A 23,915-nucleotide genomic window follows, 5' to 3' on the forward strand; every position below is an offset into this window, starting at 1 on the left:
TGTGCATGGAGGGTGTGGAGACAGATGAATAGTAGGGGGCAGATTTAGAATAATATTTGGAAGGAGGGAACAGGGAAAAGTTAGTTTACTGAGTAGTTGATGTGGTAGGCTTGTTTGAAGAGATGGGTTTTTAGAGCGCGCTTGAATAGGTCGAGGCTAGGTATCAGTCTGATCGTCTGGGGAAGTGCATTCCAGAGAGCTGGCGCAGCACGAGAGAAGTCTTGGAGACGGAGGTGTGAGGTTCGGATTACAGGGGATGTTAGTCTTAGGTCATTTGTAGAACGGAGGGCACGTGTAGGGCGATAGACAGAGATGAGAGAGGAGATATAAGGCGGTGCAGAAGAACTGTGGAGGGCTTTGTGGGTGAGAGAGAGGAGTTTATACTGGACCCTGTAGCGAATGGGCACGATTTGGCGTTTTCATTTATACCATTTTTTTTTTTTACATAAGACTTAGAGCGAGTGGTTCCGGATGCCCCAATACCAATTATGTGTACTTTTACTTTTTGTTTTATCACAAATGCTGCATTTTGAATGGTGAAATGGATTTTAGTGATTTGTCTGCGCTTTCTCATGTATTATGTTACTTTTGGGTCACACGTATAATTTATACTTTGGTCACTGGTCTCAGTCTGTAGCACTGGTGCACAGCAGTGTATGAACCGGTCAGTGTCTCACTGTGCCGTGCGTCAGCTTATTGCTGGATCTCCAGGCCACCGTACCCTGGGGTCATCACATGACCTCAGGGTACCATGGTAACCATCCCCCCCCCATGATTCTTATCGCGGGGGTCCGATGGTTACTAAGGGGTCGTGTAACAAATACCGCTGTGGTGATTGGTATGTAATGGGCTTAATCTGCCCCAGTTGTAAAACTGGGTGGGGCCGATAGTCCGGGCATCGCCGCCACCGCCGCTATAGTCTTTACTCAACAGCGCTGTTAAAAAGAGGCACTGAGGAATAAAACTCCTTAATCAACGCTGTTAAAAGGCGCAGCGGCGGCCATTAAGGGGTTAAAACAATAAAGAAAAACGCAACCACGGCTCCGGTCACTGCCGCATCTGAGGGAGTTGGCTCCTAACCGGACACCGATCAGGAGGCTGCGGAGCTCCAGAAAATCACTGATTCCTCAATACACGCGCAGATCGGTTTCCTGGAGCGCCGTCCTCCGGAAGCCTCCGCACACCGGTACAGCTGCGCCGGCAGCACGACGCGGCCTCCAGGGGATGGCTCCGGGACAGATGGCAGCAGGCGTCTCTAGAGGTTTTGGAACGCTTCAGTTTAAACTTTTGTATTTTTTGCTCCAAACACGCAGCGTGCCGTGACCGTGCGGTCCGAGCCTCTACATCCTGCCTGTAAGGCTACGTTCACATTTGCGTTGTGCGCCGCAGCGTCGGCGCCGCAGCGCACAACGCAAACAAAAAACGCGGCAAAACGCACGCTAAAACGCTGCGTTTTGCGCCGCATGCGTCGTTTTTGCCCGCAAGTTGGACGCAAAAAAAATGCAACTTGAAGCGTTTCTTGCGTCCAACGCTTGCGGCCATGCGGCGCAAAACGCAGCACAACGCATGTCCATGCGCCCCCATGTTAAGTATAGGGGCGCATGACGCATGCGGCGCCGCTGCGGCGCCGACCGCAAATGTGAACGTAGCCTAAGGACGGTTCCATCATTTGTACAACCACATGTGACGCCCCCGGCAGCAGCAGCAACTGGAGTCTGACCCCTCCCACACACGTGACTAGCCACATGCTCATGACATCATCGAAGGGCCGTCAGCAGCTGACTCTAGATCTCTCCGGCCCCTCCCCTCATTAAAGCCACTCCCCTCTATGTATCCATGCCCCGCCCTCAGGTCAGCTGACCCCAAACCAAGCTGTGAGTGCGGCTGTCAACAAGGAGCGGAGCCGGGCGCCCTGTCAGGTGAGGTGGACGGTGCGGGAGTCGCAGGCCGCCTGGCTGCTGTGGTACAGGCCGCTCAGGTACCCGGAGCCGTGTGTGCGCTGTGTGTACGTGTCCGCGGGGCCACGTCTGTGCTGCAGTCACGTTACCGGCACTTTCCTCAGGTAGAAGCAGCAGCAGGTGATCCGCAGGCCCCGGGGCAGCCGCTGTAATGCACCGTTATATGTGTGACAGGAATGTACGAGGGGCAGTGAGTGTGTGTGTGCACGCAGTGTTGTGTGTGTGTATAGTGTGCTGTGTGTATAGTGTTCTGTGTGTGTGTATAGTGTGCTGTGTGTATAGTGTTCTGTGTGTGTATAGTGTGCTGTGTGTATAGTGTTCTGTGTGTGTATAGTGTGCTGTGTGTATAGTGTGCTGTGTGTATAGTGTGCTGTGTGTATAGTGTGCTGTGTGTATAGTGTGCTGTGTGTGTGTATAGTGTGCTGTGTGTGTGTATAGTGTTCTGTGTGTGTGTGTATAGTGTGCTGTGTGTGTGTGTATAGTGTGCTGTGTGTATAGTGTGCTGTGTGTATAGTGTGCTGTGTGTATAGTGTGCTGTGTGTATAGTGTGCTGTGTGTATAGTGTGCTGTGTGTATAGTGTGCTGTGTGTATAGTGTGCTGTGTGTATAGTGTGCTGTGTGTATAGTGTGCTGTGTGTATAGTGTGCTGTGTGTATAGTGTTCGCTGTGTGTATAGTGTTCGCTGTGTGTATAGTGTGCTGTGTGTGTGTATAGTGTTCTGTGTGTGTGTGTGTGTGTGTGTATAGTGTTCTGTGTGTGTGTATAGTGTTCTGTGTGTGTGTATAGTGTTCTGTGTGTGTGTATAGTGTTCTGTGTGTGTATAGTGTTCTGTGTGTGTATAGTGTTCTGTGTGTGTATAGTGTTCTGTGTGTGTATAGTGTTCTGTGTGTGTATAGTGTTCTGTGTGTGTATAGTGTTCTGTGTGTGTATAGTGTTCTGTGTGTGTATAGTGTTCTGTGTGTGTGTGTATAGTGTGCTGTGTGTATAGTGTTCTGTGTGTGTGTATAGTGTGCTGTGTGTATAGTGTGCTGTGTGTGTATAGTGTTCTGTGTGTGTATAGTGTGGTGTGTGTATAGTGTGTGTGTATAGTGTGTGTGTATAGTGTGTGTGTATAGTGTGCTGTGTGTGTATAGTGTGCTGTGTGTGTATAGTGTGCTGTGTGTGTATAGTGTGCTGTGTGTGTATAGTGTGCTGTGTGTGTGTATAGTGTGCTGTGTGTGTGTATAGTGTGCTGTGTGTGTGTATAGTGTGCTGTGTGTGTGTATAGTGTGCTGTGTGTGTGTATAGTGTGCTGTGTGTGTATAGTGTGCTGTGTGTGTGTATAGTGTGCTGTGTGTGTGTATAGTGTGCTGTGTGTGTGTATAGTGTGCTGTGTGTGTGTATAGTGTGCTGTGTGTGTGTATAGTGTGCTGTGTGTGTGTATAGTGTGCTGTGTGTGTGTATAGTGTGCTGTGTGTGTGTATAGTGTGCTGTGTGTGTGTATAGTGTGCTGTGTGTGTGTATAGTGTGCTGTGTGTGTGTATAGTGTGCTGTGTGTGTGTATAGTGTGCTGTGTGTGTGTATAGTGTGCTGTGTGTGTGTATAGTGTGCTGTGTGTGTGTATAGTGTGCTGTGTGTGTGTATAGTGTGCTGTGTGTGTGTGTATAGTGTGCTGTGTGTGTGTGTATAGTGTGCTGTGTGTGTGTATAGTGTGCTGTGTGTATAGTGTGCTGTGTGTGTGTATAGTGTGCTGTGTGTGTGTATAGTGTGCTGTGTGTGTGTATAGTGTGCTGTGTGTGTGTATAGTGTGCTGTGTGTGTGTGTATAGTGTGCTGTGTGTGTGTGTATAGTGTGCTGTGTGTGTGTATAGTGTGCTGTGTGTATAGTGTGCTGTGTGTGTGTGTATAGTGTGCTGTGTGTGTGTGTATAGTGTGCTGTGTGTGTGTATAGTGTGCTGTGTGTATAGTGTGCTGTGTGTGTGTATAGTGTGCTGTGTGTGTGTATAGTGTGCTGTGTGTGTATAGTGTGCTGTGTGTGTGTGTATAGTGTGCTGTGTGTGTGTGTATAGTGTGCTGTGTGTGTGTATAGTGTGCTGTGTGTATAGTGTGCTGTGTGTGTGTGTATAGTGTGCTGTGTGTGTGTGTATAGTGTGCTGTGTGTGTGTATAGTGTGCTGTGTGTATAGTGTGCTGTGTGTGTGTATAGTGTGCTGTGTGTGTGTATAGTGTGCTGTGTGTGTGTATAGTGTGCTGTGTGTGTGTATAGTGTGCTGTGTGTGTGTATAGTGTGCTGTGTGTGTGTATAGTGTGCTGTGTGTGTGTATAGTGTGCTGTGTGTGTGTATAGTGTGCTGTGTGTGTGTATAGTGTGCTGTGTGTGTATAGTGTGCTGTGTGTGTGTATAGTGTGCTGTGTGTGTGTATAGTGTGCTGTGTGTGTGTATAGTGTGCTGTGTGTGTGTATAGTGTGCTGTGTGTGTGTATAGTGTGCTGTGTGTGTGTATAGTGTGCTGTGTGTGTGTATAGTGTGCTGTGTGTGTGTATAGTGTGCTGTGTGTGTGTATAGTGTGCTGTGTGTGTGTATAGTGTGCTGTGTGTGTGTATAGTGTGCTGTGTGTGTGTATAGTGTGCTGTGTGTGTGTATAGTGTGCTGTGTGTGTGTATAGTGTGCTGTGTGTGTATAGTGTGCTGTGTGTGTGTATAGTGTGCTGTGTGTGTGTATAGTGTGCTGTGTGTGTGTATAGTGTGCTGTGTGTGTGTATAGTGTGCTGTGTGTGTGTATAGTGTGCTGTGTGTGTGTATAGTGTGCTGTGTGTGTGTATAGTGTGCTGTGTGTGTGTATAGTGTGCTGTGTGTGTGTATAGTGTGCTGTGTGTGTGTGTATAGTGTGCTGTGTGTGTGTGTATAGTGTGCTGTGTGTGTGTGTATAGTGTGCTGTGTGTGTGTGTATAGTGTGCTGTGTGTATAGTGTGCTGTGTGTGTGTGTATAGTGTGCTGTGTGTATAGTGTGCTGTGTGTGTAGTGTGCTGTGTGTGTATAGTGTTCTGTGTGTGTATAGTGTGCTGTGTATAGTGTGCTGTGTGTGTGTATAGTGTGCTGTGTGTGTGTATAGTGTGCTGTGTGTGTGTATAGTGTGCTGTGTGTGTGTATAGTGTGCTGTGTGTGTGTATAGTGTGCTGTGTGTGTGTAGTGGTGTGTGTATAGTGTGCTGTGTGTGTGTGTGTATAGTGTGCTGTGTGTGTACAGTGTTCTGTGTGTGTATAGTGTGCTGTGTATAGTGTGCTGTGTGTGTATAGTGTGCTGTGTGTGTGTATAGTGTGCTGTGTGTGTGTGTGTATAGTGTGCTGTGTGTGTGTGTAGTGGTGTGTGTGTGTATAGTGTGCTGTGTGCAGTGGACACGGACTCTCAGGGGCAGACATTCACCTCTGATCTGCAGGTGTCTGCCCTCTTCCCTACAGACCCCAGATCTGCAGAGGTGTATACCCCCAGGTGCAGAGCGCCCCCTCCTGTGAGGATATGTAGTTGCTGATGAGCTGCGGTACTGACCAGTCATCACTACACACACAGATACACCTATTGCTGACACTACAGCCGCAGGGCGTCCCATAAGCAGGTTACTCATCCGCTATCCTGAGCGTGCTTTCTCGTGGCGTTTATACACCTGTTCAGTGACCTGTCAGGGTTTATATCCAGCCCTGGTGGGATTCGGGGTGTTTGTGCCGACCAGGTCATGGACTATAATGGTGCAGAGCAGACAGAGCGAACGTGCACGCTGCCGTGCTCAGGGGTATACATCGGAGTGTCCGCCTTCACATGGCACACGCCTAAACATGATGCATGTTTGCTCTGTCAGCACCATTCTAGGTTATTGCCCCATTGTGTCTGAATCCCATTTTGTGGTGGGTCCAGACATAAGCCCCTGTACAGGTGCCTGACAGCAATTTGAAGGCACCCTCCGTATAGATAGTAAGGCCTTGTTGACATGTCGCAGGTTTACAAAATCACATTGCAGATAAAATATCCTCTCGGTACGGATTTCACATCTGCAGCGCTCATCCCTGTGCAGGTTTTCATCGTGTATTTCATCTTGTTGAATACTTAGTAATAGGGCGAAATCTGCAGCTATCATCTGCACATCTAAGATAAAATCTGCAGCGGAAATCTTCGGCAATGTGCCAACATTGCCTAAATAGTCCATGAGCCGGGCCAGATATCGGTACCACCCGGAGTGACTAATTTTCTTTGGTATTTTTAGGTAGATGCATGTCTGTAGTTTATTTTTTGATATGATAGCCCTTACATATACGTAGCTTATTAACCCCTTCAGCCCTAGGCCTATTTGTACCCAAGTGCCTAAGCCAATCTGACCTGTGCCACTTCATGGGCTAATAACTTTGGAACGCTTTCACCTATCCAAGCCATTCTGAGATTGTTTTCTCGTGACATATTGTACTTCACGTCAGTGCTAAATGGGAGTCAATATATTTTACCTTTCTATATAAAAAAATGCTAAATATTCGGAAATTTTGGAAAAATCGGCAATTTTTTAACTTTGAAATTCTCTGCTTTTTACAAAAATACTGATACCCCCCATAATAGTTATTAATTTACACTCCCCACATGTTTACTTCATATTGGCATCATTTTGAAAATGAAACCTTATTGTTTTACGACGTAATAGGGCTTATAGTTTTATGCGCAATTTTTCACATTTACAGCAAAACCCACTTTTCAAAGGACCAAGTCACTTCTGAAGTCACTTTAAGGGGCTTACATAACAGAAACCACCCATAAATTACCCCATTTTGCAAACTACACCCCTCAAGCTGTTCAAAACTCATTTTTAAAAACTGTTAACCCTTTAGGTGTTCCACAGGAATTTTAGCAGAATGAAGGCGAAATTTCAAAATTTCATTTTTTTTCCAGATATTACATTGTAATCCAATTTTACCTGCAACCTAGCAAGGGTTAACGGCAAACCCAAACTTGGTTACCCTAATTCTGCAGTTTATAGAAACACCCCACATGTACTCGTAAACTAAAGTATGGGCACACAGCACAGCTCAACACGGAAGGAGCGCTATGTGGTTTTTGGGTGGCGGATTCACTGGAAGAAATCTAGGGGGCCATGTCACATTTGAAGGCTGCCTGAGGTACCCCCACAGTGGAAACCCCAAAAAGTGACCCTATTTTGGAAACTACACCCCCAAGGAATCTTTTAGGGGGTATAGTGACCACTTTGACCCAACCAGTGTTTCACAGTAGTTGGAAACACTTGGTTGAGAAAATGGAAAAAGTGCATTTTTTACATGAAGGTGTCATTTTAGGCTCATTTTTTTATTTTTAAGAGGTGTACCAGCAAAAAATGCACCCCACTATTTGTTCACCAATCTCTCCCGAACACAACAACACCCGATATGTTGTCGTACACTGCAGTATTGGGGAACGGCAGGCCTCGGAAGGGAAGGAGCGCCAAATGACTTTTGGAGTGCAAATTTTACTGGAAGAAATCTAGGGGGCTATGTCACATTTGAAGACACCCTGAGGTGCCCCAACACACGCACACACACTGACACATACACGTTCTGTGCTGAACAGGACTCTCCGGTCTTCTCTGCAGAGCTCCTATCTCCCTCTGTAGAGGCTGACACCTCCCAGGCAGAGCAGTGAGACTACACAAGCTGGTCTATGAAGCACTTATGAGGCTTGCTTGGAAAAACTTCCTTCCATGGCTAGAAGAAAACCATGCAAGGGACCTTCACCATCTGGATGAAACACTGAAGAACATCACAAACTTTCGCATCAGTGTGTCGCAGGGATCCTTCGAAAAGCTCTTGGATAATGAATCTTGCACACTTACCCTGAAGCTCTTTCAAGTTTATCTTGAGACCCTCAGAAATGAACAACTCTCAGCATTCTGGATGTCATACTTGGACATGGTCGAGACCATGCTGGCCCTGGTTCGAGCTTCAAGAGAAGGCAACTGGATGCTTCACCTAGGAGCAATCCGACAGATGATACCATGGTGTTTTGCCTATGACAAGGTCAACTATGCCCGATACCTAACCTATTACTATGCCACAATGTCTCGGCTGCCCATAGAACACCCAGAGGTCCATGAATACTTCATGCAAGGTGGCTTTTCGGTCCAGATCGGTAGCAAGAATCCTTTTGGACGAATTCCTGTGGACCAGACCATTGAAGAGACAATCAACAAAGACACCCAGACACCAGGGGGCACAAAAGGCTTCAGCCTCAAAGTTGGAGCTGTTTCCAGGTTCTACCTGACATCAGAGTACCGCAGTATGTACTTGAGGCAGCTGAGGGCCCTGGTAGGCCAACAATATACTGACTTCAGCCATTCAGACCTACAGGTGTCTAGGATTAGAAGAGATGAAGCCGATGTCCAATCTTTCGTTCAACTGCTGGAGACAGGTTGGGTGAACCCCTTCAACAAAGAGCATAATGGTGAACTTATCAGTTTGTCAACAGCGACTGTAGCACCACCAGATGTAGCCAAAGACCTTCAAGGGGCATACAGTATAGGAGAGGATGCATATCAAACATTCAAGGATGAGCGTTTGGGTACCGATAAGCCAACTACATTGTTTCATGACAAGATGACGAAGAACAAACTTAAAACGTTCTCTAACATCCAAATGAAGACACGCAGACAAGGTCTTGGCAAGGAGGTAATTTTGAAGGCTGACAGAAACCTATTTGGCCAGATGATACTTGTAGCTGAGAACAGAAAGCTACAAATGAGTGATGTCTTGACTCATCCCCTGGGTCCATTGCCATGGGCACTTGCCAATGGTGATGGGTCTATCCGCAAGACCAACAAGGCTGCCCTCGCAAGGGAGTTGGAGAGGAATGCTCGTCCTGCAGAAGTGATCCCCGAGCCCTCTGCAACCATCATTGATGGGATGAGCCTGGTTCAGAAACTGAAGGGAAACAATGCAACATTTGGCCAGCTAGCAGGCACAGCAATGAGTCGCGCTATCCATGAGGGTGCTAAGAGCAAGCGCATTGATATTGTCTTTGACGTCTACAAGGAGACATCCATCAAAGATACAGAAAGAGTCAACAGATATGAAGGCACAGGGATCCATTTCAAGAACATTCAACATGGGCACAACATCCAGCAGTGGAAAAAGCTTCTAAGTAGTTCCTCCAACAAGGCAAGTCTCATAAAGTTTCTGGTAGAAGAATGGAAGGCGAAACACCACAGGGAGAAGCTTGAGGAGAAGGAGCTGTATGTCACATGTGAGCAGCTCTGCTTTAAGATCACCAAAGAACAGTGGGAAGAGGCTGCTGACCTTAAGTCAAATCAAGAAGAAGCAGACAAACGCCTCCTTCTCCATGCTCTTCATGCAGCAGAATCTGGTTACAAGTCGGTCATCATCACTTCGGAGGATACTGATGTCATGGTCCTGTGTCTGGGCATGTGCCACAAAATCCCATCCCACCTGTTCCAGAAATGCGGTACACAGAACCGGACAAGATTCCTGGATATCACCACTCTGAGCCGAACATTGGGAGGCAGCGTATGTGATTCATTGATTGGTATGCATGCATTTACAGGCTGTGACACCGTCAGTGCATTCGCTGGCCGTGGGAAGATGACGACACTCAAGCAGTTGAAGATGAACAAGACATACCAGGATGCCTTTCAGGAAGTTGGTCGTTCATGGGAAGTGTCTACCGAACTTTTTGAGAAGTTACAGGAAATCACCTGCCACATGTACCTGCCAACTACCCAAACAACTGAGGTAAACAGGCTCCGTTATCAGCTGTTCTGTGCCAGACGTGGAGTGGTAGAGTCAAGTCAACTCCCTCCTTGCCAGGACTGCCTTTTCATGCATGCACTGCGTGCAAACTACCAGGCTGCGATCTGGAGGAGAAGTCTGCAGAGCCAGCCATGGGTTGCAAACCCAACAGACTGCGGTTGGATGATAGATAACGACGGAAAGCTTGTTGTCAAGTGGATGCAAGGGGCACCAGCACCAGAAGCTATTATACAGCTACTGTCCTGCAAGTGTGTGCGGTCATGTGAACTTCCTCAGTGTACTTGCCTCAGCAATGGCCTGAAGTGCACAGACATGTGCAGATTACAGACATGCCAGAACAAGGGTACTGAAGACGAGCCAGTAGAACAACAGTCAGATTCAGAGTCCGATGTTGAAGATATTATGGAGTAACATATATATATATATATATATATATATATATATATATATATATATATATATATATATATATGCACATGACATGTTCAGTGTGTATTTACATAACTTGGATTAAATTTTGTTACAAATACTACATCTAGTCACTCCGGGTGGTACCGATATCGTCATATTTGGTTCTTGGCTCATGCTAAAATTCCTGTGGAACACCTAAAGGGTTAACAGTTTTTAAAAATGAGTTTTGAACAGCTTGAGGGGTGTAGTTTGCAAAATGGGGTAATTTATGGGTGGTTTCTGTTATGTAAGCCCCTTAAAGTGACTTCAGAAGTGACTTGGTCCTTTGAAAAGTGGGTTTTGCTGTAAATGTGAAAAATTGCGCATAAAACTATAAGCCCTATTACGTCGTAAAACAATAAGGTTTCATTTTCAAAATGATGCCAATATGAAGTAAACATGTGGGGAGTGTAAATTAATAACTATTATGGGGGGTATCAGTATTTTTGTAAAAAGCAGAGAATTTCAAAGTTAAAAAATTGCCGATTTTTCCAAAATTTCCGAATATTTAGCATTTTTTTATATAGAAAGGTAAAATATATTGACTCCCATTTAGCACTGACGTGAAGTACAATATGTCACGAGAAAACAATCTCAGAATGGCTTGGATAGGTGAAAGCGTTCCAAAGTTATTAGCCCATGAAGTGGCACAGGTCAGATTGGCTTAGGCACTTGGGTACAAATAGGCCTAGGGCTGAAGGGGTTAATAAGCTACGTATATGTAAGGGCTATCATATCAAAAAATAAACTACAGACATGCATCTACCTAAAAATACCAAAGAGAATTAGTCACTCCGCTTGGTACCGATATCGTCAAATTTGGTTCTTGGCTCATGGACTAAAATATGTGACTGGGGTCCGGGCCATCCTCCCTAGTGATCGTAGTGTTGCCTCCTGTGGAGGATCGATAAATGTTTTTGTGTCATAGTCTCCAGTTGACATCCCTTTTGCCAGTAAGGTGAATGCTCCCAGCCCTTGTGTATGGCAGTTCTGGTACATGGATGAGGGATTAGGTTACAAGTTTTGTTCTTAGTTGTGTCTTGAGGAATCTTTTTTGCATCTGTGGCCAGATAAACTTTTATTTATAACAGGATGTTCGCATGTTCTGCGCAGGCGAGTCACTGCTGCTGAAGTAACAGTGACTCGCTGGCACCTTCACAGAAGAACAATGAGGCCAGAGCCTATAAATGAGCTGAAAATGTACGTATAATCACGTTATGTCAGGCAGCAAGCACAGGATTCCCGGGCCACTATTACAGGTCACAGGGCAGTGTGACACTGGTGGGAGGGGGTGGCAGATGAACACCAGACAGTTTTCTTCCGGGCACTGCACACCCCAGAAGCTGGAAGAACTCATTACCTTAAAAGATGATTTTTCAACAAGAAGACCCCAGCTATGAGGCATACAGGTAGGACTATTAGAATTGGTCAGTCACCTGTAAGCCCATACTAATAGCTTACAAAAGTCCCCAAAGGTGACAGATTCCCTTTAAAAATCAGTTTCATCTGTCAGTGAGTGATGTGCACCAGACAATTGTTCCATGACGTCTGATTCTGCTCCGGAACAAAAAAAAATGAACTTGTGCACTACAGTGTAAAGACAACTTCCTGCACAAATCTTCCATCTTTTGTGATTTTTTTTTTTTAACACTTCAGGCTTTAAAATATGTAACGTGGCTAAAAGGATTGACCTGACCTTTCTGCAGGTGACTTGTGTGAATGGAAAAAAAAAGGAAAAGCTGCTTAAAAAAAAAGTCAAGACACTTCAGGAAAAACACCTGCCGCTGTTTTCCTGGAGCATCTTCTGCTTCGAAAATTATGCGAATAAGCTGTTGTCTAAAAAGACACCATGTGCACATATCATTAAGGTTGTTTGTTTCCTGAGCAGGGACTTCTGCAGAATATCTGCTCAGGTGAATATTCCCCGTTATTTATTTCTATCTTTCTGCTGGGTATGTCGTGAGCACCTGTTAGATGATGGCATCTGTGAAGGTTCTTGAGAGTATTCATAGTATTGTGCAGCAGCTCCTTTATTTTAAAGAAAGTCTGTCATCCCTAAAGTGCAAGTAAAGCCCCTTCACAAGTTCGGAAAAAACAGTACCGGCATCACTGGTGTTATGGAACCGTATGCCGTCCGTGTTTTTCCAGTATGGCCAAAGAAATTACAAAGCTTCTCCTATACTTTGCAACGTTAAACACGTAGAGGGTCATTCCATGGTAACTTGCGTTACATTCACAGGCCAGAAACTGGCTACAGACTGTTCTTTGAAGGCAGGCACAAAAAGGAGTGAATGTATATTGTACATTAAACTATTCTCAATAGATTTCAACACAGTTTGATTTTTCAACATTAAAATTAAATACAAAATACAATGTTATTACTTGGTAACTTATGTTACAAAAAAAGCAAAGGCAATTGTCCTTCATGAGTCTGCCAAATTAGGCTACTTTCACACTAGCGTTGTTTGCTGTACGTTGCAATGCGTCGTTTAGGAGAAAAAAATGCATCCTGCAAAGTTGTCCGCAAAATGCGTTTTTTCCCCATAGGTTTACATTAGAGACGCATTGCGACGTATGGCCACACGTCGCAACCGTCGTGCGATGGTTGTGTCATGTTTTGGCGGACCGTCGGCACAAAAAGTTACATGTAACTTTTTTTGCGCGTCGTGTCCGCCATTTTCGACCGCGCATGCGCGGCCAAAACTCTGCCCCCTCCTCCCCGGACATTACAATGGGGCAGCTGAAGCGTTGTAAGACTACTTCCGCTGCCCACGTCGGGCATCACTTTCACAATGCGCGTCTGGCCGACGCATAGCGACGGCCCCGTGCCAACGCTAGTGTGAAAGCAGCCTTACCGTATATACTCGAGTATAAGCCGACCCCCCCCCCCCTAATTTTGCTACAAAAAACTGGGAAAACTTGAATGACTCGAGTATAAGCCTAGGGTGGAAAATGCAGCAGCTACTGGTAAATTTAAAAAATAAAAATAGATACTAATAAAAGTAAAATTAATTGAGACCTCAGTAGTTTAAGTGTTTTTGAATATCCATATTGAATCGGGAGCCCCATATAATGCTCCATACAGTTTATGATGGGCCCCATAAGATGCTCCATATTAAAATATGCCCCATACAGTGCTGCACAAATGCTGATTATGACCCCATAAAATGCTCCATAGACACATTTGCCCCATATAATACTCCACAAATGTGCTCCAAACAGATATTTGCCCCATATAATGTTGCACATGGCCCCATAAGATGCTCAATACAGATAATTGCCCCATATAATGCTGCACATGGCCCCATAAGATGCTCCATACAGATATTTGCCCCATATAATGCTGCACATGGCTCCATACAGATAATTGTCCCATATAATGCTGCACATGGCCCCATAAGATGCTCCATACAGATATTTGCCCCATATAATGCTGCACATGGCCCCATAAGATGCTCCATACAGATAATTGCCCCATATAATGCTGCACATGGCCCCATAAGATGCTCCATACAGATATTTGCCCCATAAGATTCTCCATACAGATAATTGCCCCATAAGATGCTCCATACAGATAATTGCCCCATAAGATTCTCCATACAGATAATTGCCCCATATAATGCTGCACATGGCCCCATAAGATGCTCCATACAGATATTTGCCCCATAAGATTCTCCATACAGATAATTGCCCCATATAATGCTGCACATGGCCCCATAAGATGCTCCATACAGATATTTGCCCCACATAATGCTGCACATGTCCCCATAAGATGCCCCATACAGATATTTGCCCCACATAATGCTGCACATGTCCCCATAAGATGCTCCATACAGATATTTGCCCCATAAAATGCTGCACATGGCCCCATAAGATGCTCCATACAGACATTTGCCCCTTATGCTGTTGCTGCGATTTAAAAAAAAAAAAAAAAAATCACATACTCACCTCTCGTTGCTCAGGCACCCGGCACTTGCTATACTCGCCTTTCCCGTTCCACCGTCGACCGCCACTGTGTCTTCCCTGTCTTCTGCACTGACGTTCAGACAGAGGTCGGCACGCACACTAATCGTGTCACCGCGCCCTCTGACAGGAGCATCACTGCAGAAGACGGGGAAGACGCAGCGGCGCCGACCGTGGAACAGGGAGCAGGTGAATATCCGCACTGAGTTATACTCACCTGCTCCTGGCGTGGTCCCTGCATGTCTGTTCCCCGGCAGCTTGTTCCTGTAGTGAGCGGTCACATGGTACCGCTCATTACAGTAATGAATATGCGGCTCCACCCCTATGTGAGTGGAGTGGGGTCCATATTCATTACTGTAATGAGCGGTACCATGTAACCGCTCACTACAGGAAGAAGCTGTCAGCGCTGGGGAGCCAGGGACATGCAGGGACCGTTCCAGGAGCAGGTGAGTATTATTACACAGCTCCGCTCCCCCTCCCCTGCCGACCCCTGGGTATGAATCGAGTATAAGCCAAGAGGGTTACTTTCAGCCCCAAAAATTGGGCTGAAAATCTCAGCTTATACTCCAGTATATACGGTATCTGTTCTGGTAAATAGGGAGAAGCACTATTTTTTTTTTTTTTTGTATTAAAACACCATAGTCCAAGCAACTATAAAAAAATGTATTTTAACCTCTCAAGTTAAAAGCAACAGTTTTTATTACAAGAAATATAGATAACTTACGTTACCGCACAGTGTAGTAACTCTCGTTACTAAACTGATGTTAACTTGCATTACAATATGTTACCATCCATTGGATTAAACTTATTGTCAGGTAAGTTACCATCATCTTTGTACCGTAAGTTACTATATTGTGTTGTAACGTAAGCTACCATGCATGACCCCAGAGTACACGGACAACATGCAGACAGCACATGAATGCCATCCGTGATCCGTGGGCTGTACTTGTTTTACACAGACCCATAAATGTGTATTGACTCTTGTCATCTGTACTGCCTGTGTTAAAAAAAAAAAAAAAAAACCCTACGTGAGCAGCATCATAGATAATAGTAATTGTTACTTGTGATATAACTGCTTAAAGGGAACCTGTCACCCCCAAAATCGAGGGTGAGCTAAGCCCACCAGCATCAGGGGCTTATCTACAGCATTCTGCTGCGGTCCGGTCAGATGGGCGTTGCGGTCCGGTGCCTTCTATCGTCATCAGATGACGTCCTCTTCTTGTCTTCATGTTCCAGCGTACTGATTTGCCCTGTTGAGGGCAGCGTAAAGTACCGCAGTGCACAGGCGCCGGGAAAGGTCGGAGAGGCCCTGCGCCTGCGATTTGCATATATGCTGTCAGTGCCACCTAGCCCCCATAAATATCATACCAAACATAAACATTTTAATGTTATATTTGCAGAATGCAGAAAAACGTCTTATATCTAATATGTATATTGGGTTTCTTCGGTGAACTCTTGGCATTGCCTACAGCTTAGTGCACCATTACACGGATTTGCTTGTAACGACCAGTCCCTTATCTTGATTGACAGCTCTCTTGGTAAGAGCACATGTCTAAAATTAATCCCCGTTTCTGTGCTTGCGCACTGACACTGAAAGCCCAGCCGTGTGTTCAGTGTCGGTGCGAGCTCACACACAATGTGGCTGTGGACGCACACTGATGCCTGGCTCAGCATTTTGTCCCCAGTGTATCTGATGGGAAAGTATTCACATGTCTTATTATTTTGTTGCAGATTTTTAAATTTACTCTGCACTGAAAAACTGAGTAAATGGTACAGGCCACATGAGTGGGGTGTTAAAAAGCTCTGGAATAAGTCAGTTCAGATTTTTGCATGTAGGATAGCTGCGGAGACACCATCACGTGTTTCTCAACGCAAGCAGTGAATAGCCAGACCTTTCCCCGGGAAGGAACAACCACGGGAAGGGCAGCATCCAATAAAGGAAAACATCCAATACAGGAAAACCACCTATGCCAAGCATGGTATCCATCCACAGACAGCTGTTTCGGGGTGTTTGCCCCTCATCAGTGTGGAGTAGGAATCTGGCTATTAGGAGCAGTGCCTAGTAAAAGGCTGTGAAGGCACAGATGTCACGAAACAGCTGTCTGTGGATGGATACCATGCTTGGCATAGGTGGTTTTCCTGTATTGGATGTTTTCCTTTATTGGATGCTGCCCTTCCCGTGGTTGTTCCTTCCCGGGGAAAGGTCTGGCTATTCACTGCTTGCGTTGAGAAACACGTGATGGTGTCTCCGCAGCTATCCTACATGCATTTGCATATTTCCCATAAGGGATGGGGGCAGTGTTCTGGATCACTGCGTTGAGAAACACGTGATGGTGTCTCTGCGGTGTTCAGATGTTTTGGTCTCCCCGAGGCCAATCATCTGTGCCTTTACATGTTTAGATTTTTGAGCTTCCCTACGTGTCTTGTAAGTTAGGCTACTTTCACACTAGTCCGTCGGTACGGGCCGTCGCAAACCGTCGGCCCGACGGACAGTGTGTTAATGAAGCACAACGTGGGCAGCGGAAGCAGTTTTACAACGCATCCATTGCCCATTGTGAGTTCCGGAGAAGGAGGGGGCGGAGTTTCGGCGGTGCATGCGCGGTCGAAAATTGCGGACCCGACGCACAAAAAAAGTTACATTGAACTTTTTTTTTGTGCGTCGCAGCCGCCAAAAACACGACGCATCTGTCGCACGACGGATGTGACGTGTGGCCATACGTCGCAAGGTGTCGCTAATGCAAGTCTATGGAGAAAAAACGCATCCTGCGGGCAACTTTGCAGGATGCGTTTTTTCTCCAAAACGACGCATTGCGACGTCCGTCAAACGACGCTAGTGTGAAAGTAGCCTAAGGCCGATCGGAGGCTGTTTCTCGTGTGTGTGAACATGTCCTTGCGGAGCAGTTGGGCACAGAGGAAGGACTATGTGTCTTCTCTAGACCCCCTGAACCCATCTGTTGTCAGTTCTTCACTGTACTGTAGCCGTGCCCAGATCTGGAATAATAATTACTACACTGTAACAGTGCTATAAATGTGATTTGCTGACTAACGCTAGCAGTGTGTATTATATTGACTGCTTTCCCCGCTGTCATTACATCTATATGAGGCTTCATTCAGATGTCCGTGATTATTCATGTAAGCAAACAATGGTCCGAGTGTCGCCAGTGCTCGTCGTCTGAGTGTCGCCAGTGTTTTATCGGTGAATTTTCACATATGAAAAAATTAATTATAAAGCATCTCCTATTCTTTGCAATGTTAATTATGGATACACACGGACTGAAGACTGATGACATCCGTGTGCTGTGAGTGATTCTCACGGACCCATAAACTTGTATGGGTAATTTTGATCCGTGACGCAGTTAAAAAAACAATCATGTCGCTGTGATTTCTTTTGCGGACACACAGTAGACATGTGAACAGTCTCATTGACTGTAGTGGATACATGTTCTGCCCATGAAAATCAGATGTCTAACCAAGGCTTTAGTTATTTACCATGGCTGGATTGTGTGCGGTTAGGTTATGTCAGCAATGCCAGGTTGTATGGAGGAGATGCATCTTGTGATCAGCCTTTCCTACAGCTGCTGTTATTATTGATCTGGTAGTAAACATCCGTGCTATAGAGAAAACAAGCCTTCCTCCTCCCAGCTGCCAAGAGCAGAATCCTACCTGTTTAGATTTTGGTCTATATTGTAATATATATATATATATATATATATATATATATATATATATATATATATATATATATATATATATATATATATACTATGAGAAGATGTCGATGAAAAACTCTACTCAAATAACATGTTCTTTTACTTTAGGAGCTTTTTAGTTTGCCTATGCTATGTTATTACATTATTTCTTCTATTTTGAAGGTGACTACCACACATTTAGAATAACACTGCTCATCATGAAAATCCTCACATCAGTAGGTAGCGCAGGGTCCTTGTGCAAGGACTGCATGTTAACCTATACTCTTAAAAGTAATCCGTCAGCAGGTTTTTGCTATGTAATCTAAGATGAGCATGATGTAGGTGCTGAGAACCTGACTACAGTGATGTCACTTACTAGGCTGTGCGTCGCTACTTCAATAAAATCACGAGATTATCATTACAGGACTCGGTGTCTCGTTTCTCCTAGTCCAACCCCGCACCCCTCCATTGATTAGCAGGTTTCTGTCCATGTACAGTGTACACAGAAAGCTGCCAATCAGTGGTGTTGGCGGGTTATACAGGGCTTAGCATTCAGTACTGCTAGATCTGCAGCACTGAAAATGGATTGTATAAAAATGTCAGCAACCAGTCCAGCAAGTAACACAGCTGAAATCAGGGTCTCAGCCCCTACATTGTGCAGCTCTTGGATTACAATCCCTGGTGAGGGATTTCTTGTTTTCTGCCCAGTCTGATTATTGACGTGGAGTCTTGCAGGGTGCAAGCTAGGTAGTACAGTTGTCACAAGAAGTGTACGGTATGACACCTGCATGATTTCTACTGTTCACACCTAGTGTTAGATCATGTAGGAAAATTAAATTAGTGACACAATTGCTTTAGGCTATGTGCCCGAGTTGCGGATACGTGTGTGGATTTTTCCGCACCGGTTTTGAAAAATCCACAGGTAAAATGCGTTTTTTGTGCGGATTTCACCTGCGGTTTTACACCGGCAGATTCCTATTGAGGAGCAGGTGTAAAACGCTGCGGAATCCGCACAAAGAATTGACATTCCATAGGTTTACATGGTACTGTAAACGGCATGGAAAACTGCTGCAAAGCCGCAGCGGCCAATCCGCCGCAGATCCGCAGCCACATCCGCAACGTGTGCACATATCCTTAACCCCTTCCCGACCCATGACGCCTATGCGGCGTCATGGAATGATCGCATCCCTGCAGATCGGGTGAAAGGGTTCATTCCTATTTTACCCGATCTGCAGGGAGAGGGGGAGTTGTACTTCAGCCTAGGGGGGGTGGCTTTGCCCCCACGTGGCTACGATCGCTCTGATTGGCTGTTGAAAGTGCAACAGCCAATCAGAGCAATTTGCAATATTTCACCTATGAAAATGGTGAAATATTGCAATCCAGCCATGGCCGATGCTGCAATAGCATCTGCCATGGCTGGAAATCATGTACTGGCCCCCCCCACCGCCCCCGATCTCCTCCCCAGTCCTCCGTTCTGTCAGGTACCCCCCTCCGTCCCCCTGTCCGCTCCCCCGTGCTCCTGTCCGCTCCCCCGTGCTCCTGTCCGCTCCCCCGTGCTCCTGTCCGCTCCCCCTGTCCTCCGATCCCCCCCCTGTGCTCCGATCCACCCCCCCACCACCCCCTCATACTTACCGATCCTCCCGAAGTCGGTCCGTCTTCTCCCTGGGCGCCGCCATCTTCCAAGATGGCGGGCGCATGCTCAGTACGCCCGCCGAATCTGCAGGCTGGCAGATTCGTTACAGGTACATTTTGATCGCTGTGGTAGGTTCTACCACAGCGATCAAAATAAAAAAATAATAAATAAACCCCCCCCTTTATCACCCCCATAGGTAGGGACAATAATAAAATAAAGAAAATATTTTTTTTTCTTTTTCCACTAGGGTTAGGGTTAGAACTAGGGGTAGGGTTAGGGTTACGGGTAGGGTTAGGGGTAGGGTTATGGCATGTGCACACAGAGCGGATCGGCCGCGGATCGGCCGCGGATCGGCCGCGGATCGGCCGTTGATCTGCAGCGGATTGGCAGCGGATTGGCAGCGGATCGGCAGCGGATCGGCAGCGGATCGGCAGCGGATCGGCCGCGGATCGGCCGCGGAACCGCAGCGGATTGTGCTGTGCTCCGATCCACCCCCCCACCACCCCCTCATACTTACCGATCCTCCCGAAGTCGGTCCGTCTTCTCCCTGGGCGCCGCCATCTTCCAAGATGGCGGGCGCATGCTCAGTACGCCCGCCGAATCTGCAGGCTGGCAGATTCGTTACAGGTACATTTTGATCGCTGTGGTAGGTTCTACCACAGCGATCAAAATAAAAAAATAATAAATAAACCCCCCCCTTTATCACCCCCAGAGGTAGGGACAATAATAAAATAAAGAAAATATTTTTTTTTCTTTTTCCACTAGGGTTAGGGTTAGAACTAGGGGTAGGGTTAGGGGTAGGGTTAGGGTTACGGGTAGGGTTAGGGGTAGGGTTATGGCATGTGCACACAGAGCGGATCGGCCGCGGATCCGCAGCGGATCGGCCGCGGATCCGCAGCGGATCGGCCGCGGATCGGCCGCGGATCGGCCGCGGATCCGCAGCGGATCGGCCGCGGATCCGCAGCGGATCGGCCGCGGATCCGCAGCGGATCGGCCGCGGATCCGCAGCGGATCGGCCGCGGATCCGCAGCGGATCGGCCGCGGATCCGCAGCGGATCGGCCGCGGATCCGCAGCGGATCGGCCGCGGATCCGCAGCGGATCGGCCGCGGATCCGCAGCGGATCGGCCGCGGATCCGCAGCGGATCGGCCGCGGATCCGCAGCGGATCGGCCGCGGATCTGCAGCGGATTGGCAGCGGATTGGCCGCGGATCCGCAGCGAATCCGCAGCGGATTGGCCGCGGATCTGCAGCGGATTGGCAGCGGATTGGCCGCGGATCCGCAGCGGATTGGCCGCGGATCTGCAGCGGATTGGCAGCGGATTGGCCGCGGATCGGCAGCGGATCTGCAGCGGATTGGCCGCGGATCTGCAGCGGTTTGGCCGCGGATCTGCAGCGGATTGGCCGCGGATCCGCAGCGGATTGGCCGCGGATCCGCAGCGGATTGGCCGCTGCGAATTCGAAGCAGTTTTCCATCAGGTTTACAGTACCATGTACACCTAAGGAAAACCAAATCTGCTGTGCCCATGGTGCGGAAAATTCCGTGCAGAAACGCTGCATTGTATTTTCCGCAGCATGTCAATTCTTTGTGCGGATTCCGCAGCGTTTTACACCTGTTCCTCAATAGGAATCCGCAGGTGAAATCCGCACAAAAAAACACTGGAAATCTGCTGTAAATCCGCAGGCAAAACGCAGTGCCTTTTACCTGCAGATTTTTCAAAAATCGTGCGGAAAAATCTCACACGAATCCGCAACGTGGGCACATACCCTTAGGGGTACCAGCGTACTCAGGACAAACTGGGCAACAACTGTTGGGGTCCAATTTCTCCTGTTACCCTTGTGAAAATAAAAAATTACTTGCTAAAACATAATTTTTGAGGAAAGAAAAATGATTTTTTATTTTCACGGCTCTGCGTTATAAACTTCTGTGAAGCACTTGGGGGTTGAACGTGCTCACCACACATCTAGATAAGTTCCTTGGGGGGTCTAGTTTCCAAAATGGGGTCACTTGTGGGGGGTTTCTACTGTTTAGGCATATCAGGGGCTCTGCAAACGTAACATGATGCCCGCAGACCATTCCATCAAAGTCTGCATTCCAAAACGTCACTACTTCCCTTCCGAGCCCCGGCATGTACCCAAACAGTGGTTTACCCCCACATATGGGGTATCAGCGTACTCAGGAGAAACTGGACAACAACTTTTGGGGTCCAATTTCTCCTGTTACTCTTGCAAAAATAAAAAATTCTGGGCTAAAAAAATATTTTTGAGGAAAGGAAACACATTTTTTATTTTCACGGCTCTGCGTTATAAACTTCTGTGAAGCACTTGGGGGTTCAAAGTGCTCACTACACATCTAGATAAGTTCCCTTGGGGGTCTAGTTTCCAAAATGGAGTCAATTGTGGGGAGTTCCTACTGTTTAGGCACATCAGGGGCTCTGCAAACGCAACCTGACGCCCGCAGAGCATTCCATCAAAGTCTGCATTTCAAAACGTCACTACTTCCCTTCCGAACCCCGACGTGTGCCAAAACAGTGGTTTACCCCCACATATGGGGTATCATCGTACTCAGGAGAAACTGGAAAACAACTTTTGGGGTCCAATTTCTCCTATTACCCTTGGGAAAATAAAAAATTGTGGGCTAAAAAATCATTTTTGAGAAAAGAAAAATTATTTTTTATTTTCATGGCTCTGCGTTATAAACTTCTGTGAAGCACTTGGGGGTTCAAAGTGCTCACCACACATCTAGATTAGTTCCTTGGGAGGTCTAGTTTCCAAAATGGGGTCACTTGTGCGGGAGCTCCAATGTTTAGGCACACAGGGGCTCTCCAAACGCGACATGGTGTCCGCTAATGATTGGAGCTAATTTTCCATTCAAAAAGCCAAATGGCGTGCCTTCCCTTCCGAGCCCTGCCGTGCGCCCAAACAGTGGTTTACCCCCACATATGGGGTATCATCGTACTCAGGACAAACTGGACAACAACATTTGGGGTCCAATTTCTCCTATTACCCTTGGGAAAATAAAAAATTCTGGGCTAAAAATCATTTTTGAGGAAAGAAAAATTATTTTTTTATTTTCACGGCTCTGCGTTATAAACTTCTGTGAAGCACCTGGGGGTTATAAGTGCTCACTATGCATCTAGATAAGTTCCTTGGGGGGTCTAGTTTCCAAAATGGGGTCACTTGTAGGGGAGCTCCAATGTTTAGGCACACAGGGGCTTTCCAAACGCGACATGGTGTCCGCTAACGATGGAGATAATTTTTCATTCAAAAAGTCAAATGGCGCTCCTTCCCTTCCGAGCCTTACCATGTGCCCAAAAAGTGGTTTACCCCCACATGTGAGGTATTGGTGTACTCAGGAGAAATTGCCCAACAAAATTTAGGATCCATTTTATCCTGTTGCCCATGTGAAAATGAAAAAATTGAGGCTAAAATAATTTTTTTGTGAAAAAAAAAGTACTTTTTCATTTTTACGGATCAATTTGTGAAGCACCTGGGGGTTTAAAGTGCTCACTATGCTTCTAGATAAGTTCCTTGGGGGGTCTAGTTTCCAAAATGGGGTCACTTGTGGGGGAGCTCCAATGTTTAGGCACACGGGGGCTCTCCAAATGCGACATGGTGTCCGCTAAAGATTGGAGCCAATTTTTCATTGAAAAAGTCAAATGGCGCTCCTTCCCTTCCGAGCCCTGCCGTGCGCCCAAACAGTGGTTTACCCCCACATATGAGGTATCAGCGTACTGAGGACAAATTGGACAACAACGTCCGTGGTCCAGTTTCTCCTTTTACCCTTGGGAAAATAAAAATTTTTTCGCTAAAATATCATTTTTGTGACTAAAAAGTTAAATGTTCATTTTTTACTTCCATGTTGCTTCTGCTGCTGTGAAACACCTGAAGGGTTAATAAACTTCTTGAATGTGGTTTTGAGCACCTTGAGGGGTGCAGTTTTTAGAATGGTGTCACTTTTGGGTATTTTCAGCCATATAGAACCCTCAAACTGACTTCAAATGTGAGGTGGTCCCTAAAAAAAATGGTTTTGTAAATTTTGTTGTAAAAATGAGAAATCACTGGTCAAATTTTAACCCTTATAACTTCCTAGCAAAAAAAAAATTTGTTTCCAAAATTGTGCTGATGTAAAGTAGACATGTGGGAAATGTTATTTATTAACTATTTTGTGTCACATAACTCTCTGGTTTAACAGAATAAAAATTCAAAATGTGAAAATTGCGAAATTTTCAAAATTTTTGCCAAATTTCCGTTTTTTTCACAAATAAACTCAGAAATTATCGACCTAAATTTACCACTAACATGAAGCCCAATATGTCACGAAAAAACAATCTCCGAATCGCTAGGATCCGTTGAAGCGTTCCTGAGTTATTACCTCATAAAGGGACACTGGTCAGAATTGCAAAAAACGGCAAGGTCATGAAGGGGTTAAACTCTTTCATGGGAGCGTGCTTTTTGCT

The 23,915-nt window shown here is 46.3% G+C and overlaps 1 protein-coding gene across 4 annotated transcripts in view; it reads left to right on the forward strand.

Moving 5' to 3' along the window:
* The first annotated feature begins 800 nt into the window (after window positions 1-800).
* The window catches only part of ALS2 (alsin Rho guanine nucleotide exchange factor ALS2), a 134,539-nt gene continuing 111,424 nt past the window's right edge, over window positions 801-23,915 (forward strand). Inside the window, exon 1 of one of the 4 annotated variants that reach the window (XM_077272105.1) lies at window positions 801-838. The gene's annotated coding sequence lies outside the window, so the exon portion shown is untranslated. Of the gene's footprint in view, window positions 839-1,794; window positions 2,063-23,915 lie in introns of those variants that run through there. The other 3 variants (XM_077272102.1, XM_077272103.1, XM_077272104.1) reach the window with 3 other exon arrangements.

This window comes from Ranitomeya variabilis, chromosome 7 (genome assembly GCF_051348905.1).
Source record: "Ranitomeya variabilis isolate aRanVar5 chromosome 7, aRanVar5.hap1, whole genome shotgun sequence".
Lineage (NCBI taxonomy): Eukaryota > Metazoa > Chordata > Amphibia > Anura > Dendrobatidae > Ranitomeya > Ranitomeya variabilis.